At 49.6% G+C, this 7288-nt stretch overlaps 1 protein-coding gene across 1 annotated transcript in view; it reads right to left on the bottom strand.

Moving 5' to 3' along the window:
- FOXO6 (forkhead box O6) overlaps positions 1 to 1257 on the bottom strand; it is a 24357-nt gene extending 23100 nt beyond the window's left edge. The window contains exon 1 of the mRNA XM_006904011.3: positions 918 to 1257. The gene's annotated coding sequence lies outside the window, so the exon portion shown is untranslated. The remainder of the gene's footprint in view (positions 1 to 917) is intronic.
- Between the last annotated feature and the right edge of the window lie 6031 nt (positions 1258 to 7288).

Below are 7288 nucleotides of genomic sequence, written 5' to 3'. Positions count from 1 at the left end.
CTACAATTCTCATATGCCTTTACTGCCTGGGGATCCCACAATGGGGGCTGCCCTCTCAGGTACCCTGGTGGCCAGGCAAAACTCCTGCTGGTCTTCATCCCTGGCCCAGCCTGCTCTGTGAGATGGAGGCCTGCTGGGGGCCATACCAGAGCTGGGAGGATTCTTAGCTGGGGGCCCTGGCACAGGCTGCCACTGCAGGGCTGGAAAGCCAGGTTGGCAGAGACGCCCTGACTCAGGCTGACTCAGACTCTGCTCAGGCCCTGCCCCACCCAGTGTCCACATCTGCTGCCTGGACTCTCTTCTGTGGCTCACATCTGGCACTCTCAGCCCCCTCCCCAACTCACACCCCCTCCCCAACTCACACTCATGCCACACACTGACGCTCATTCTTCTTTACTCATGACTTGACCCCTGCTCACACATTCATTATGAGGCAGTATAACATAGTGATTAAGAGTATGGGTAAGTTGCTTAACTACTCAAAGCCTCTATTTCCTAATCTGTAAATGAGTTTTGTCATAGCACCGACTTCATAGGATATTTGAAGAATTTAATAAAATCATGAATGTCAGCACCAGGCTCAGAGTAAGTGCTCAGTAAAGGCTTGCTGTTTTATTACTGTTGGTGTTGCTCCCACAGATCTTCCCTTCCTACTTGTCCCAACGCACACTGTCTCACCTGCTCTCACCATGCATACATTCACACCCACTCACACACACTGACTCACTTACACATATACTTGCATATGTCCCTTCCACATGCATCCATATTGCACAGACCCAAACCTTCCTGTGGTTCTTGACCCCAGGTCTCTCACATTCCCCTCCCCTCCCCCATGCTTGCTCTCAATCTCCCATGTACCCTCCCTACCACTCCCACATTCATTCCTGTTCACAAACAAGCCCCCACTTGCTTACCTTTGCATTCCTCCACTTCCACACGCAGGCACGTTTACTTCTGCTCACACTTTGCAGGACAAACACACTTGACTTCCAATACAGGCATACTTGCTTGCTCACACACTTACAGACACGTGCTTTACCACTCGGCTCATAGTTGAATCACAGAGCTTGAGCACAGACACCCAAACACCCCCAGTGCATGCCTCAGTACCTCAACTGGTCCATCCCCTCCCAGTGAGGAGCATACACCACAGTTCTAACACACTGCCATCAGCAGACAGCCTCTCCCCAGGCCACAGTGACACTCCCCTCACCCTTACAGGACTGTCTCCTCCCTAGCTGCTTCCCCTCCTCCAGTCTCAGCTCCTCAGCCCCTCCCAGCTCTCAGAATAGCCCCTGCCATTGCGGCCACTGCCACCTCCGCTGCTGCCACTGCTGAGCTGTCAGGGCCCGCCAGAGCCCGCTTCCCCAGCACTCAGTGCCAGCTGTCCCGGCTCAGTCAGGGCAAGTGAGGACAGAAGGACGGGATTTTCTAAGGTCTGATGGGAATAGCTGCTCAGAACCCCAAGAACCCCCTTCCAGAGCCCACCTGGAAGCCACTGCCACTTGCCCGGCATTTTCCCAGTCCCCAAAAGGTTTTGCCCGTGTCCCCAGATCCTCATAACAAGTAAAGCCAGAGACAGCTGCCTCTCCTTGATGGCTTAGAGAACCCAAGGTCTGGGGAGGAAGAGGTTTGCTCAAGAAGCACAGTGGGTTGGGAAAAGAGCCAGACCACAGCCAGCCATTCTTAGCCTTGGGGGCTCCAGAGGACCCTCCCCTAAACCACACAGTTATCAAGAACCACCCCCCACCCCCACCTGCCCATGCTGAGCAGAGCCTGGTTGACATTTGATACCACAGTTGTCAGGAAAAAGAATAGCACGAGGTGATGTCTGGGGACGCCTCTGGAGGGGGAGGGACTGGTGTCCAGACAAGGACTCCAGGAGTGGAAAGGGGGAGCGTCTGCAGAAGCCAGAGGGGACATCAGGACAGCTGGGAGAGCCTCCAGGGCAGGCTCAGGCCTGGCCCAGGGACAGAGTCAGGGAGTGGGTGGGGCCCAGCTGAGGCCCTGTGGCTAAGGGGGACAGCGCAGCGGGGGAGAACCCTCATGATAAGACCTAAGGCTCCTTCAGCTGACTCTGCAGTCCATGCCTGCAGCAGAGAGCTCTGCTGGCTTTGAGGAGGCAGCTTGGACCGGCAACTGCTGGGCACCCAAGAATATGGGTCCCAGGCCAAAAGGACCTTGTGTTCTCCTGGGCCAAGGGGCTGTACTACTAATCAATGATAGAGGATTAGTGTGGAAGCGAGCTGTTCTTAAAGACCAAGCTCATTCCACATGCCATCCAATTCAATCCTATATTCTTATCCCCATAAATTTTATTGAGCACTTACTAAGCATCAGCCCCTGCAGAGCACCCAACAGGCATTAGCAAGAATCAGGCTCCTTAGGAGCAAGAACTTTGCCCATCTTGTTCACTGCTATGACTCCAGGACATGGAGCAGGGGCTGACACAGAGATCTTCAATAAATATTTGTTGAATGACAGAATGAACTCATTTTATTCTCACAATCTCCAGAGAGGCAGATAATATTATTGCCTTTTTTGGGTGAGAAAAGTGAGGCTCAGAGAAGGGAAGCGATAGCCTACCTCTTTGGGACTCAAACTGGAGTCTGGGTTTGCTCTTTACAGAGCACCTAGAGGCAGGAGGAAATGAGCTTAGGAACAAATCCCTCCCTTCACTGAGCCTCACTTTCCTTATCTGTGAAATGGGAATGGCTATACTTTCCTGTGGGGAATAATGAAGATCACATGCATACAATATACAGCAAACGTCAGACAAATGTATGTTCCCTTCATCCTTCTTCACCTTGAGTTTGCTCTGATATTCTGAATTTCAGCACAACCACACCTGGGATCCACGATGCCTGTACATCGCCCCTTTTTCAGTACTATAGGAAGTACCTAGTAGTTCCTAGTAGTTGCTAGGGCTGCTGTAAAAAAAGTACCAAAGTGGCTTTAAACAACAGGCATTTATTTTCTCACAGTCCTGGAGGCTAGCAGCCTGAAACCAAAGCATTGGCAGAGTCATGCTCTATTTGAAGTCTCAAGGGGAAAATCCTCTCTCACCTCTTCCTAGGTTCAGGCAGTCCTTGGTGCTCTTTGTTTTGTAGACGCATCATTCTAGTCTCTGCCTCCATCTTTACTAGGTATTCTTCCCTGTCTTTTCTCCCTAACTTCACATAGCATTCACCTTTCTGTGTCTTTCCCCTTATAATGACACCAGCCATGTAGGATTAGCGGCCCACCCTACTCCAGTATGACTTAATTTTAGCTAATCACATCTACATTCTTTATTTCTAAATAAGGTCACATTCTGAGGTTCCAGGAAGAGCATGACTTTGGCGGGCGGCGGGGGTGGAAGGGCACTAGTCAACACAGTACAAGAGGTCTAATGGAAATGATATAGGATTTGGAGGCAGGCAGGACCAGGTTTGAATTCTGCCTCCTTCACTAAGAAGCTGTTTGACTTCAGACTTCTCTGAGCCTTGTTTCTTACTGTGTAAAGTAAGGACAACAACCCTGATCACACAGGCATGTTGAAGGGAAAAGATGAGGTGAGGACTTGACAACAGTGCCCAGCAGAAGGAGACTTAGCATCTCGCCATGGCCTCATTGCCATGCCCTGCTTTGCCCTGCCCTGTCCTGCCCATGAGACCTCTCCTCTGATTGTCCTGACTCCGGCCTGTCATCTTCGTGATCCAGTGGTGCTATTGGAACATGAGGCTGCAATGCCCCGCTACTGGCCTTGCTCTTGGCTAAGTCATGTCTCCGTCCCTCAGAGGCTCTGTTTTCTGATCAGTCAAATGAGTAGAAGGCCTGGAGCAGATGATCTTGAAGGTTCCTCCTGAGGCCGATGTTCGCAGAGTCCTGAGACCTCCTTGCAAAGTACTAAAGTAGTTTGTAATTCTAAAAGAGTCATGACTGTTAGGAGGAGTCCAAAAGAGCGTGAGGTTTCTAGGAGTTTTCTTCTTCCAGCTGCCTCCTCCTCGCCAGGTCTCCTCAGGCCCATCAGACCATGGAGACAGCAGACTTCATCAAGGCAGAGAGCTTGAGTCTATGACGAGCCCCAAATTCTCCCCCAAACTGCTCCTGGGTTCGCTGTTCTCCCCTTGGCAGCAATGGCCCCAGCACTGGACAGCAGGTAGTTATGGATGAAAGCAGCAAGTGCCAGCCCTATTCAAGGACCTGCTGTGTGACCCTGGACTGGTCATTCACCTCAGTTTCCCCATCTGCAAAATGGAGATCACAACACCTACCCCCAGAGTTGGCATGAGAATGAAAAAAGATTACATGGCAGAGAAGGACTGGTATAACCACTGAAGAATTATAAATATTTCTCTCTCTGGCTCAACCTTGCCCTGTGTCCCCTGGGTACATGGCAGACATCTCTACCTCGTCAGCCTGAGTTGTTGTCATGACCCCACAGTATGAGAAATCCTGGTAGGAGAGGCCATGGACTCCTAGTGAATTAGGATAATCAGAGTAACCAGCCCAACTGAGGTGCCAGGAGGAGGCTAACTGTTACAGAAGGCCTCCCATGTGCCAGGAGCCATGCTGTGTGCGCCCTCTCATTTCATCCTGAAAGCCCCACTCTGCAGTCGTCAGCAGTTTCCCATTTGGCAGATGGGGGAACTGAGAATATCTGCTGAAGGAACCACACAGGGTTGTTGTGAGGATAATAATAATAATAATAGCAAATATAATAATAATATTTATCAAGCACTTACTAAGTGCAGCCTCTATGCTAAGTGATTCTGTAGTTCTCCCTTGATCCTTAATTAACCCTGAAAGGTTGGGATTGTTTCAGACGGGGCAGCAGAGGCTCAGAGATGTGAAATGACTTTCCCCAGGTTGCAGAGCCAAGATCTAAGCCAGAGTTTTCCAACCTTAAAGCCAGTGTTTTCACTGTGGCAACTGCTTTCTCTCACCTGGTTGCTGCCTGCACAGGTGGGTGATGCCAAATATGGGTGGCACAGATTGCCCCGGCCAAGTGTGGCTGACAGGGAAGCAGCTTGTTTTATGAAACACACTCAGCCCACACACTTAACTTTTATACTTTAATCCTAGCAATTTGATACTTGGGTTAGACTAAGTGAGGACGAGCCAAAAATGTGGTCCATGTAAATGATGTCATTCCACCCTCCTAAGCTTTCATCACCCAGGTGCCGAGATGGCCCCTTTGGGTGGCCCGGCCCTGCCTAGTGCCCTGGGACCTGGGTCCAGCCCCAGCTTGAATTGCAGCTGCTTCTCCACCACTCCTCTGGGTGCTACACATGGCTGAGCATAGCCCCACTACCATAACTGCAACTCTAGCTGCAGGGCCCAGGAGAGTCATGCATATCCAGGCTCTCTCTGCAGCTGCCCTTCGGAGGCCCCCTCACTTGACAAAAGGACCTAATGCTGTACACACTCTCTCCAAGCCTGGCTCTTCTGCACACTTGTCCTGAGGCTTCAGTTTACCTCCTGTCCTCCCCGACTTCCATGTGGAGGGAGCACAGGAATGGAGCCCAGCAGGCCCGGGTTAGTATCCTGTGACCATGGCCACTTCTTCCTGAGCCTCAGTTCCTTAATCATTAGGCTAAGTGGGCCATCCCTACTTCGCCGGACCATTACAAGGATGATAATAATGACAAAGATAATAATGAGATTATTTATCAATGGCCTATCAAGTGCAAGCTCTATGCTAAGTGATTCCATGGCTCTTACTGATCCTTTATCAACCTGGGGAGATTGCTATTATTTCATTGTCATTCCCATTTCACAGATGAAGATGTAGTAACAGAAGTTCCCAGCACATAGCAGGCACTTGACAAGTGCTTTCTTTTAATAGCTTTTGTTTTTTCAGCAGTCTTAACTCATAAATTAAATTGGCTATGCTCAAGTCAAACCAGGGCATACAACCGTTCTTCCCACCTGGACATCTGTAGGTATCCAGGTTGCTCTGTGACTTTAGTGTGACAAATTGGATGCCCAGGCTGGTTGCCTGTTCTCAGCTATTTCATCCTGAGAACCCTCCTGGCTTGAACTTGTGAAGAGACAGTTCTGGGCTCAGGAGACGTGGCATCAAACGTAACGCCTCTGAACCTCAGCTTCTCTGTTAATATCTCAGAGTCGATGGTTGTAAAACAAGGCACAGAGTAGGTACTCCCAAACTGTTGGCTGCACAGTCTCTTCATCCAATTTAGTTACATAAATGAGTCAGAATTAAAGACCAAGTAAAAATACTGACCAGCGCAATACGCAAGAGAGCCATAAACACGGGGAACAAACCAGGGTTAAGTGTGGAGTGGATGGGGCATGGTTCTCCTGTTGGGGCTGGACAGGCCCTTTGCCCCCACAGTGCAGCAGGTGCAGCCCCTTTTGCCTGCTGGGAAGCATAGAGGTAAATCTTGTATTCAACTGCAGCAACTATCTTCAGTTTAGGTTTAAGGTTCATTCTCTTCTCCCATTTTATCACAAAACTCTCACTCCTTTTCCTCATTTAATGGTCCTATTGTTATTGTATATGTAATTTTATGAAAATTAGAATCTACCCAAAGCCCCTTTTTTGGAAGTAGACTTGACATAAAAGGTAGATGAGGGCAAGAAGCAGAGTTGTGGGAAGTAAGTCACATGCAGGGTGAAGACAAAACCAAAGCACCACCCTCACATACCTGATAAATGCCTAGCATCCTTCAAAACTCAGCTTAGTTGTTGCCTCCTCTGAGAAGCCTTCAGGACCCCTGCGGATATACCAGTTCTTCCTCCTCTGTTCCTGGTACACTTTCCTTGTTCTCCTCATTCTCTACTGTAATTATGTTTCCACTACGAGTCTGTGAGGTCCTCTAGCACTGGGTCTTTATCCCACTAATTTCTCAGGCCCAGCACAGGACCTGAATGGGTCAGGGTGGGTGGGGAAAGGGGATATGAGAGGCTTCACAAAGGTGAACCATTTGAGCTGGGAATACGTGTATTTGGCAGGTACTGATATACAGCCCTGAGTTCTGGGAAGAAATGCGGACAGGAGATATGAATTTGGGAGTCCTTGCCACAGAGATAGTGAAACTGTGGGAATGGCTAAGACTCTGGGGATGATGTGGAACAAGATGTAGAGAGAGCAGAGAGCAAAAGGGGGATGCTGAAGGACACCAGCAGATTAGGGGGAGCAGAGCAAGGGTAGACAACAAAGAATTCTGGGAAGGAGAAGCCAGAGGACTAACAAAGGATGGACTCTTAAAAGCCAAGAGAAGAGTGGTTAAAGAAGGAATTAGTAGTGCAAATGTTACAGACAGGTCGAGAAAGGGAA

Source organism: Pteropus alecto, unplaced genomic scaffold (genome assembly GCF_000325575.1).
Source record: "Pteropus alecto unplaced genomic scaffold, ASM32557v1 scaffold170, whole genome shotgun sequence".
Classification (NCBI taxonomy): Eukaryota; Metazoa; Chordata; class Mammalia; order Chiroptera; family Pteropodidae; genus Pteropus; species Pteropus alecto.
Note: the sequence above shows the minus strand (reverse complement) of the source record. Positions and strands in the feature narration are given on the sequence as shown.